Genomic DNA, 10,928 nt, shown 5'->3' with positions numbered 1-10,928 from the left:
TATGCTGTTAGCGACTTTGGAGGCTAAAGATAAACTGGCGATTTGTGATCTAGCCGTGGTGTGTGATTTTCCTAATGTGTTTCCTGAAGAAGTGAATGAATTACCGCCAGAACGTGAAGTTGAGTTCTCGATTGATTTGGTACCTGGTACTAGGCCGATATCGATGGCTCCGTACCGTATGTCTGCTGTTGAGTTAACTGAATTGAAGAGTCAGTTGGAAGATCTGTTGGATAAGAAATTTATTCGTCCGAGTGTGTCACCGTGGGGTGCACCAGTGTTATTGGTTAAGAAGAAAGAAGGTACTATGAGGTTGTGTGTGGACTACAGGCAACTGAATAAAGTGATGATCAAGAATCGGTATCCTTTGCCGAGGATTGATGATTTGATGGATCAGTTGGTTGGTGCGAGTGTGTTCAACAAAATAGATTTGAGATCAGGGTATCATCAGATACGTGTGAAGACTGAGGATATTCAGAAGACTGCTTTCAGAACAAGGTATGGACATTATGAGTATTCTGTAATGCCTTTTGGTGTGACTAATGCGCCTGGAGTGTTTATGGAGTATATGAATAGGATTTTCCATCCGTACCTAGACAAGTTTGTTGTGGTGTTTATTGATGATATTTTGGTGTATTCGAAATCGGAAGAAGAGCATGCTGAACATTTGAGAGTGGTTTTAGGAGTTCTACGAGAAAAGAAGTTGTTTGCTAAACTGTCAAAGTGTGAATTTTGGTTAGAAGAGGTTAGTTTTCTTGGTCATGTGATTTCAAGAGGTGGTGTTGCTGTTGATCCTTCTAAGATAGAAGCGGTATCTAAGTGGGAAGCTCCGAAGTCGGTTGCTGAGATTCGAAGTTTCCTTGGATTGGCTGGTTATTATAGGAAATTCATCGAGGGATTTTCTAAGTTGGCGTTACCGTTAACGATGTTGACTAGAAAGGGGCAAGCGTTTGTTTGGGACTCAAAATGTGAAGAAGGTTTCCAAGAGTTAAAGAGAAGGTTAACTACTGCTCCTATTCTGATATTACCGAGTTCGTCGGAATCATTTGAAGTTTACTGTGATGCTTCATTGTTGGGTTTGGGTGGTGTGTTGATGCAGAATAAGCAGGTTATAGCTTATGCTTCGAGACAGCTGAGGGTTCATGAGAGGAACTATCCGACACACGATTTAGAGTTGGCAGCCGTGGTATTTGTCCTGAAGTTATGGAGGCATTACTTGTATGGGTCAAGATTTGAGGTTTTCAGTGACCATAAGAGTTTAAAGTATTTGTTTGATCAGAAAGAGCTGAATATGAGACAGAGGAGATGGTTAGAGTTTCTGAAGGATTATGACTTTGGGTTGAATTACCATCCGGGTAAAGCAAACGTAGTGGCTGATGCATTGAGTCGGAAATCATTGCATATGTCTATGTTAATGGTTAAGGAATTGGATTTAATTGAGCAGTTTAGAGACTTGAGTTTGGTGTGTGAGAGTACTCACAATAGTGTTAAATTGGGAATGTTGAAATTGACGAGTGATATTCTGGATGAGATTAGAGAGGGTCAGAAATCCGATGTGCTTTTGGTTGATAAGTTGACTCTAGTGAATCAAGGTCAAGGTGGTGAATTCAGAGTTGATGAGAATGGTGTTTTGAAATTTGGTAATCGGGTGTGTATTCCGGATGTTACCGAACTTAAGAAGAGTATTCTTGAGGAAGGACATCGTAGTGGCCTGAGTATTCATCCCGGGGCTACGAAGATGTATCATGATTTGAAAAAGTTATTTTGGTGGCCGGGAATGAAAAGAGAAATTGCGAGTTTTGTTTATTCTTGTTTGACTTGTCAGAAGTCAAAGATTGAGCATCAGAAGCCGTCTGGGCTAATGCAACCGTTGGCTATTCCAGAGTGGAAGTGGGATAGTATCAGTATGGATTTTGTTTCTGGTTTACCGAGGACAAATAAGAATTTTGAAGCCATTTGGGTGATTATTGACAGATTGATGAAATCGGCTCATTTCATTCCGATCAGAATGGACTATCCATTGGAGAGATTAGCTGAGTTGTATATTGAGAAAATTGTAAGTTTGCATGGTATTCCGTCGAGTATTGTTTCGGACAGAGATCCTAGATTTACATCGAAGTTTTGGGAAGGTTTGCAGAGGGCTTTGGGAACTAAGCTGAGATTGAGTTCTGCATATCATCCGCAGACTGATGGTCAGACTGAGAGGACGATTCAGTCACTGGAGGATCTTTTGAGGGCTTGTGTTTTGGAAAAAGGAGGTGCTTGGGATTGTTATTTACCTTTGATTGAGTTTACCTACAACAATAGTTTTCATTCGAGCATTGGTGTGGCACCGTTTGAAGCTTTGTATGGTAGGAGATGTCGGACACCTTTATGTTGGTATGAGTCCGGTGAGAGTGCTGTGATTGGACCGGAGATTGTTCAACAAACTACGGAAAAGATTAAGATGATTCAGGAGAAGATGAGGATTGCTCAGAGTCGTCAGAAGAGTTATCATGACAAGAGAAGGAAGTCACTTGAGTTTCAAGAGGGAGATCATGTGTTTCTTCGCGTTACTCTGATAACTGGGGTTGGTCGAGCTTTGAAGTCGAAGAAGTTGACACCTCGATTTATTGGTCCTTATCAGATTTTGGAGAGAATAGGGGAGGTAGCCTATCGTATCGCTTTACCGCCGTCGCTTGCGAATTTGCATGAGGTTTTTCATGTGTCTCAGTTGAGGAGGTACATTCCTGATCCGTCGCATGTAGTCCAAATAGATGATGTACAGGTGAGAGATAACCTGACTGTTGAAACATCACCTATGAGGATCGAGGATCGAGAGTTGAAGCAGTTGCGGGGTAAAGAGATTGCCTTGGTAAAAGTAGCTTTGGGAGGACCAGCAGGTGGCAATGTGACTTGGGAACTTGAGAGTCAGATGAAGGAGTCTTATCCGGAGTTATTCGCTTGAGGTATGTTTTCGAGGACGAAAACTCTTTTAGTAGGGGAGAGTTGTAACACCCCGACAAAAATAAGATAATTATTTAAATTAAGTTAATATTATATTTATTAATTTAATTAAATAATTGGAGTTTTTGGATTATTATTATTATTATTATTGGAATAATAATTATTGGAAAATATAAAAGTTGGAATTTAGAAAAGGTCCCATTTGGTAAAAGGGTTATTTTCACGTGAAAAGGAAAAGAGACAGAAAAGTGGAAAAGGGCTAAGAGCCAGAGAACAAGGGTTGAAGAGAGGAAGAGCTTGAAGCTGCAGGATTGCCGGATTAACTCAGGTAAGGGGGGTTTATCGTCGATTAATGGGTATTATGGGATAACATGTAATGGGTAGTGATAGACCATTGATTTACCTCTGAATTGAATGATGCATGATGAAATTGTGAACCTTTGGATGAACGAAATTTGGATTATAAATGAAGGAAATTCGTAGGAATTAGATGTAATAATGTTAGATTTTGTGAAATCGAATAGAGTATGAATTGTGTTAGAGGATATGAACGAATAATGTGTAAAATTGGACTGTGGAAGGTTGAATTGGATAGATCTCGTAGCAGAGAAAGCCATAGCAGATCTGGAAGTCTGGTTTCTGGTCATACGCGTATGGCACTAGGCAATACGCGTATGAGATGGTCTGGTACGCGTATGGCACTAGGCAGTACGCGTATGGATGAGGACGATGATGTTTTGAACGTAGTTTGGTCTCTGTTGGTACGCGTATGGGGAAGTGATACGCGTAGCATACGCGTATGAGATGGTGTTACGCGTATGGGATTTGGCTGAGAAATGGGCCATACGCGTATGGGACTAGGCAGTACGCGTATGGGCAGGATTGTGATTTTTCTGTGCATGTTGTTGTGCAGTTTTTGGTTGTTCAGCTGAGTAATGTGATTTAGCTGATGTACGATATGTTAGGGATCATTTCCCGTTGTTTTGAGTAGTATAGGTATTAGTAGAGTGTACTAATACTGTGGTTGTTATTTGGCATGATATGATATGCTTATTGTCGCATCCTGCGAAAAATCAACCGGCGAGCTAAAAAGAAATAACACACAGAGCCGCCACTAAACGTTATTTATCCCAAGATAGGGAAAGGAAACGCTCAGAGAAACCTGGAAAGACATGGTCTCGCGACCAAAAGAATGGGTTCGGGAGTCGGTTACGCGAGGGGAAGGTATTAGCACCCCTCACGTCCGTCGTACTCGACGGGATCCACGTCCTAGAATAAAGAATAGGTTGCTAAACATCACACACACACACGGGGAACGCAGGTGGGGTTAAGAAGAACGGGCTCGATAGGGTATCGCACCCTATGCCTACATATCTTGTCTGGAACAAGAATCAGAGCCACTGTAGTTCGGCTTACGCACGCCAAACAACAAACAAACACACAGGTCAGATGGCAAACATGGAGCCCGACAACCACTGGATGGAATTACGTCGGCATCCGAACCAAAACACACTCAAATGGGCAAACATGGAGCCCGACAGCCAATCCTGGACTTATGTCAGCATCCGAACCCAAAGCAATCAATCAGATAACAAACATACAAACAAAAAGAAAAAAGTTTGCTCGGAGAGGTCTCGCACGACCCCCTGCCTACATACCTCGTCTGGAACGAGGATCAGGGCGATGTAGTTCCCCTGAAAGGGACTAAATTGCTAACCAGAAACCAGGGGATGACACGGCACTAGGGAGACTACGACTCGAGCCTAGATGTTGTCATGCAAAGTCACCCTAAGTTCAGGTTTCTATCCTACTTGCATAAGCAAACTATCCTAACCAGGAAAGAAGCTAGCACACAAGCATACAATCATATATCAAATGAGAACAAGCATCTCAATCAAGCACGTTAGACAAATAATCACAAAACACCCACTATAACCAAACAAGAGGCTCAATCAATGGGGTTTGACCGCCGAAGCGAGTCGTCTGTACAGGCTGGTTTTGCTCTTAACCTTGCCATTACGAGGCTAAGGTGAAGCAGATGAAAGGATGAAGTGAGGATCAGACCTCACAGCTCATATCCCTAACCAGGGAGAGCTGACAAATGAGCATGGGTCCAGAATAGGGGAACCCTTCTATACTCGGAGACTCTGACTCAATGGGCACTGCACATGATCTTGGGTTAGGATCTCAATGCTTCAACCATGTAATGGGAGCAAGGAGAAGACTCAACTGAAGAGTGGGGGGTAGGCTGCATACCCCTACCTTCCACCAATTGCCTTGATTAAGGACTTTCACCTGCTTGGGCTTAAAAATAAACAAACACAATCATCGCCTCTTAAGGAGGACTTCAGACATTTATTTGCCCGGCCCGGTAACAGCCGGGTCTCCAGACTACATGAAGTCAAGAGATTTTACCTCTATGCAAGTTGCTTAAGCACAGCAAAGCAAAAGTTCACAAGGAACTGAGCAACTAAAGTACCTGGAAACAATCAAACACAGTTAGTAATCAGGCAGACAAACTGTAAACAGCAAGTTCAATCAATCAGACTATACAAGTTATGCACAAACAAAGCAAGCCAAAGCTCAAGCCTATGCTTCACAACCTACAAAACAATGCTATGTTAGTATACAAACATCAACAACATCAATCAAAATTGATTTGGATCATTCTCCATGTGCATTATACCTTTGCTCCTGAAAAATCAATCAAACATTAGCAACTAGACCACTAGGCCAAGCCTAGGGTCCAAAACAAGAAAAAATCCTTAAACAGCAAGGCATTTACAAACCAAAGTCAAATTAAAGTCAAACAAGAGCAAACATCATTGGTCTCATGTCTATATCATTCATTATGCTCATGTTATGCACAAAATAAGGCAAACTAGTTCAAATGAAGCACCAAGCATACAAACAGAAGTATTGCATTCAAATCCATACCAAGACACATCCAAAAATTCTCAAATTAATTGCACCTAAACAGGGGGTATTCAAGGTCTACCATGTCAAATTTGAGCTCATTTGGGCAAATGGAACCATGTCAATGAAAATCAACAAAAACAGTCACAATTATAGGCTCCAAATCACAACATCAATACATGCTTCCACTTCAAAAATTCACACCTCATTGAAAACAAAATAGAAATGGATGGGACCAAAACAGGGATGTCACATTATGTGTCTATTACATGCATATCAAATTTCATGATCATACAGTACCATATGAGGATTTCTCAATCAATCTACCAACCTAGGTCACATGAGCTTGCACAAATGATCACCAGAAATGAAAAATCATGATCAAATTGAAAATGCAGTGTAAAATTCCACAAAAGTTCATACAATATCTCAACATGCCAACCAATCATCATGCAAAATTTCAATCAATTCTAACAAGTATAGGTCATGTAAAAAATTCCAGAAAGTTGACATCAAGAGGTGTGACACAAATTGTCACACCTAAGTTCCATAATTTGCTGCTCAATGACCAGGTATCAAAAATTCATGAAATTTACATGGAAATAAGCATCAATGAGTCAAGAATCATCACAAAAATTTCCAGGCATTTATTTAACACTATGAGCATTTCATGAATCAATTGGCAAAATGTATCAAAAGGTAACTCATGTGAGAAAACCCTAGGGCAAATGATTTTTCTACCAAGCACAACTTTGACCAATAGGTCAAAATAATCCTACACAAGTCAACAAAGTCATAGAAAAAATCTCCATATTTTTATGAATTTTTTACAATTTTTTATGATTTTTTAATGTGTTTGTAAATTTTTTAAGAATTAAATCAAATTAATTAAAATAACACAATGGCATTTTTGTAATTAGTAATGGCGGGGGCGGTAAACAGCCAATTTGAATTTTCAAAACGAAATCAAGATCAAACGCCTTCTCTCTCATCACTTTCAGTTCAGAAAAATCCAGAAAACCTATGAATGCTCAAGAACACGCATCTCTCAAATCGTCACCAAAACGGACAAATAGATATCCGTTGGAACCGCACTAACCTGTAGATCACGAATATGCATTCCATTTATCCTAACAGTACCTAAATCTCAAGAATCGAACGCGCTAGGGTTTGGATACAAAAATTCAATTCCAGATTTAGCAAGCTATGGTTCATCATTTGCTAAACTACAAGCACCACTGTAATCTACGTAACACGCTCTTTCAAACACATATAAACATTAGGCATTTCGTGAGATTCGAATTTTACCAACCTGGAAATGGCAGTGTGATTACAGTTGAGCTTTGCACGATTTCTCTTCAAACAGTTGAAGAAGAATGATGAGGAAGGCGAATAGAAAAGTTAGATTCCACTGCAAGAGCTTCTAGCGCATGAATTCACCATTTCACCATTGATGAAGCTTCTTGCACAGCCACGATTTCGTATTCCTTTCTTTCCAAACTATCAAAACAGATCTAGAGGAAGGGGAATAGGGATTGAAGCAACAAAAATCACACGATTTGGTGAAGAAATGAGAGAGTTTCGATCCAATTTGCTCTTGATGAGTTCTTGAGTTTTTGAGAGAATTTGATGAGTTTGAGATCCAACTTTGGAGTGTGTAAATTCTGTTATGATTAACAGATGATTATGATTATATATGGTAGCTTAATCCATGCTTAAGTGTGTGATTAACCAAATTAGCATTGTTAGTGTAATTGGTTATTTCAAGTGAGGGGTAAAAATGGAATTTCACCATGACAGCTCATGCCACCTGTTTTGACAGCACATACACCTTCCAATCATCATATGTGAGCTGTAGAAACTTGCCTCATGCTCATTGGATGTGTAAATCTCAAAATCACCATGTGGATGCATTTGTCCATTTTTAACCATTCCACTTTTCAAGCCAAATCCCAATTTACAAGGCCTATGCATGAAATGATGATTCAAACAAGCTTAAAATGCCATTTATGAGGTGTAGCAAAAAGTCCCATCTCAAAATTCCAATTATTTTGAAAGTTGGACAATTTTGCCCCTGGTCCAATTCAGCTGTCCAGTTGAAAAGTGACTTTTTGCCTTGGCCACTTTTGGAAAAATCCAATTATGCACCATGAAAGTACATGTCAAATGGAGTTTGTGCATATAAAGAACTTGCAATTTGGACAAACCATGTGGAAGTTATGGCCTCCTGATCATGGGTCATTTTTGAATTTCACTGAGCCCTAACTTTCCAACCATACATTGGATTTTCAAGTTCATGGACTTTTTGGAAAGGTGAGAACAAGATCTACAACTTTCATGTTGAACAAATTTTCATTTGAAGCTTCCTTGGACACGTGGCTTTGAGGTCCAAAACTTTCCATTTTTGGAAACTTCAGTTACAGGTCACCTTCTATTTTTGGCAGTTTTTGTCCTGACTTGATTTTCTTCATTTTTAAGCTTTGAGATGTCATTCATCACTTGTTCCAACATGAATGAAGTGTATCCAACTCATTTCCACCTCCAAATCCATCAGATCATGTACAGTTGACCACAGTTGACTTTTCATCTGACAGATGAATCTGGCAATGCATAGATCAAATTAAGCCCCAATCTTCAACTGAAATGGCTCAAGGGTGAAACCCTAGCCTCAATAATCACCATATAATCACAAAATGAACCCCATAATTATCAGAAACCTCATCTCCTGATCCAGCCCAGACTGGCCCAATACAACTGATTAGGGTTGACCAGTGGTCAAAACCCTAATCTCAAGGAATCAGCCTCAATCTTCTGATGACATCCAATCATGATGATGATGATATATCACTCCAATCAATATGAAGACCAATACCCTTGAGAATCATGAAACCCTAATTCACAGCCCAATCCTCAGATGGCCATGATCAGTCAGTGAAACCCTAGGCTTGCACCCTCTGACTTCCTCATCTTCTGATCAAGACTTGGGAAGATGGCTTGCACAATGTAGCCACATGGTATGCAATATGAAATGCCTAATGTCCTAAAATGAAATGCACAATGATAATGCTAGTCCCAAGAGAGGAGGGCAAATTTTGAGGTGTTACAGCTGCCCCTATTCAATCCACTGTGAACCTGTCGATACGAAATAGCCTCGGCTTTCGGATGATCAGGATGAAGAGTGATTGAATACCAAGAACAGACGAACAATTTGCGCTCTGATGGGAAAATAATCAACAACGCCTGTTAGAATCGGCGAAGAAACAATCTTCTGAAAGAACCCGTCCGGAACGGAAAAACTCAGCTTGAACCCCAAAACATAAACGTCGACCTGGATACCAAAATAAATGGTAACGCAGGGATAACCATGGCCTGAACACCACTCATCCGCTCGGGATTATTATTCTTCCTTTCTCTCTCTTTTTTTTTTTTGCTTTTCTTGAACCCCGAAATTTTCTTTTCTCTTTTCTTATTTTCTTGAACCCCGAAACTTTTCTCTGCGCAAACGATCCTCGGATCTCTGCATTTGAACCCCGGAAAATGCCTCAGCACTCCTTTTTGCCAGAATAATGAACCCCATCTCCAGTTTGAACCCCAGTCGCCTGACGATAACTCTCGATCGCCAGAATGAACCCCGTTCTCTAGAAAATGTCGTAACATCTCCCTTTCTCCATTTGAACCCCGTCTCCAGAAAATGTATCCACATTTCCTTTTCTCCATTTGAACCCCGTCTCCAGAAAATGTATCCACATTTCCTTTTCTCCATTTGAACCCCAGAAAATACCTCAGCATCTCCTTTCCTCCAATCTCTCGTGATAATTCCGCTGGCAACGTCGGAAATAACACTCAACCACTCTAAGGGCGACATGTCAGAGGGTAAACCTTCACAAAGGAAGGTAACATGTGTATCTCTTCCTCAGAAGACACCTATAACGACCTCCATTGGCATCCGCCAAAGCCTAAGGTGACACATGAACAGAAGACGCTCCTAAGGACCTCATCCCGGATACAATCTTCAACTCCAATCTCCATTTGAACCCCAGAAAATGCCGCAACACTTCCTTTTCTCCAGTTGAACCCCGAAAATTGCGCTGATCGCAAAACGTCCTTCGATTCCATCTCCATCTCTGCTCGACGGAAACATTTCCTCCAATATCGCACTACTGGGGAACATTGCTGCTCTGACGTCATGATGCTAACCTCCTCAGAGTAACACCTTCACCATCTGATGCAACAAAACTTCAAGCGGTAACCACGGCTTGAGTCGTACTGATCGCGTCATACTTCCATCTTCGCACGACGGAAACAAACTCCTCCAGTATCGCACTACTGGGGGAAATAACTCTGATCCAATCATGAGGCTAAACTCCTCGGAGTAACACCTTCACTGTCTGGCCAAAACCACTCCTCAAACGGTAACCACAGCTTGAGACTAGCTTATGCTCGCAAATGATGCATGATTGATTTTTTCTGCGTAATGCTCCACAATCATGGAAGTGCTACGCGATTATTTATTTTTCTATGCAATATGCCATGTTATTTTTTCATGATGAATGCATAAAAACAAAAACATCCCCCTCAAGGGACTCTTCTGGGGAGTACGAGACACTCTGCTGAGAACTCATCATTACTCCGATTCCATCCTGCTGGGGAATAACACTGCTGCTGGGAATAAGGCCACCCTTGCTGGGGAAGAACCTCCTTTGCACCCAATCCACTCGAGAAACTGCTGGGGATAAGCACCACCAACACTCTGTGGGGATACCACAGTCTTTGACTTGCTGGGGATATCAATCCTGACTCCGCTTCGGGAAACCCTCACAGACACCCGCCGACTTCACTGGGGAAATACTCACAGAGGCTCTGCTAGGGGAATACCAACCTCCAGGCTCAACTGGGGAAACATCCATATATCACCTGCTGAGGATAACCACCTTGACCCTGCTAGGGAACCGCATACTACTCCGCTGGGACAACCCCTGCAATCCATAGGTAGAATCAGCTCAGCTGGGGATGCAGAAATTCGTCCGCTCTGGGAACTTGTTCAATCCACTGGTAGGATGAACACTGCT

This window comes from Lathyrus oleraceus, chromosome 4 (assembly GCF_024323335.1).
Source record: "Lathyrus oleraceus cultivar Zhongwan6 chromosome 4, CAAS_Psat_ZW6_1.0, whole genome shotgun sequence".
Taxonomy (NCBI): Eukaryota; Viridiplantae; Streptophyta; class Magnoliopsida; order Fabales; family Fabaceae; genus Lathyrus; species Lathyrus oleraceus.
Note: the sequence above shows the minus strand (reverse complement) of the source record.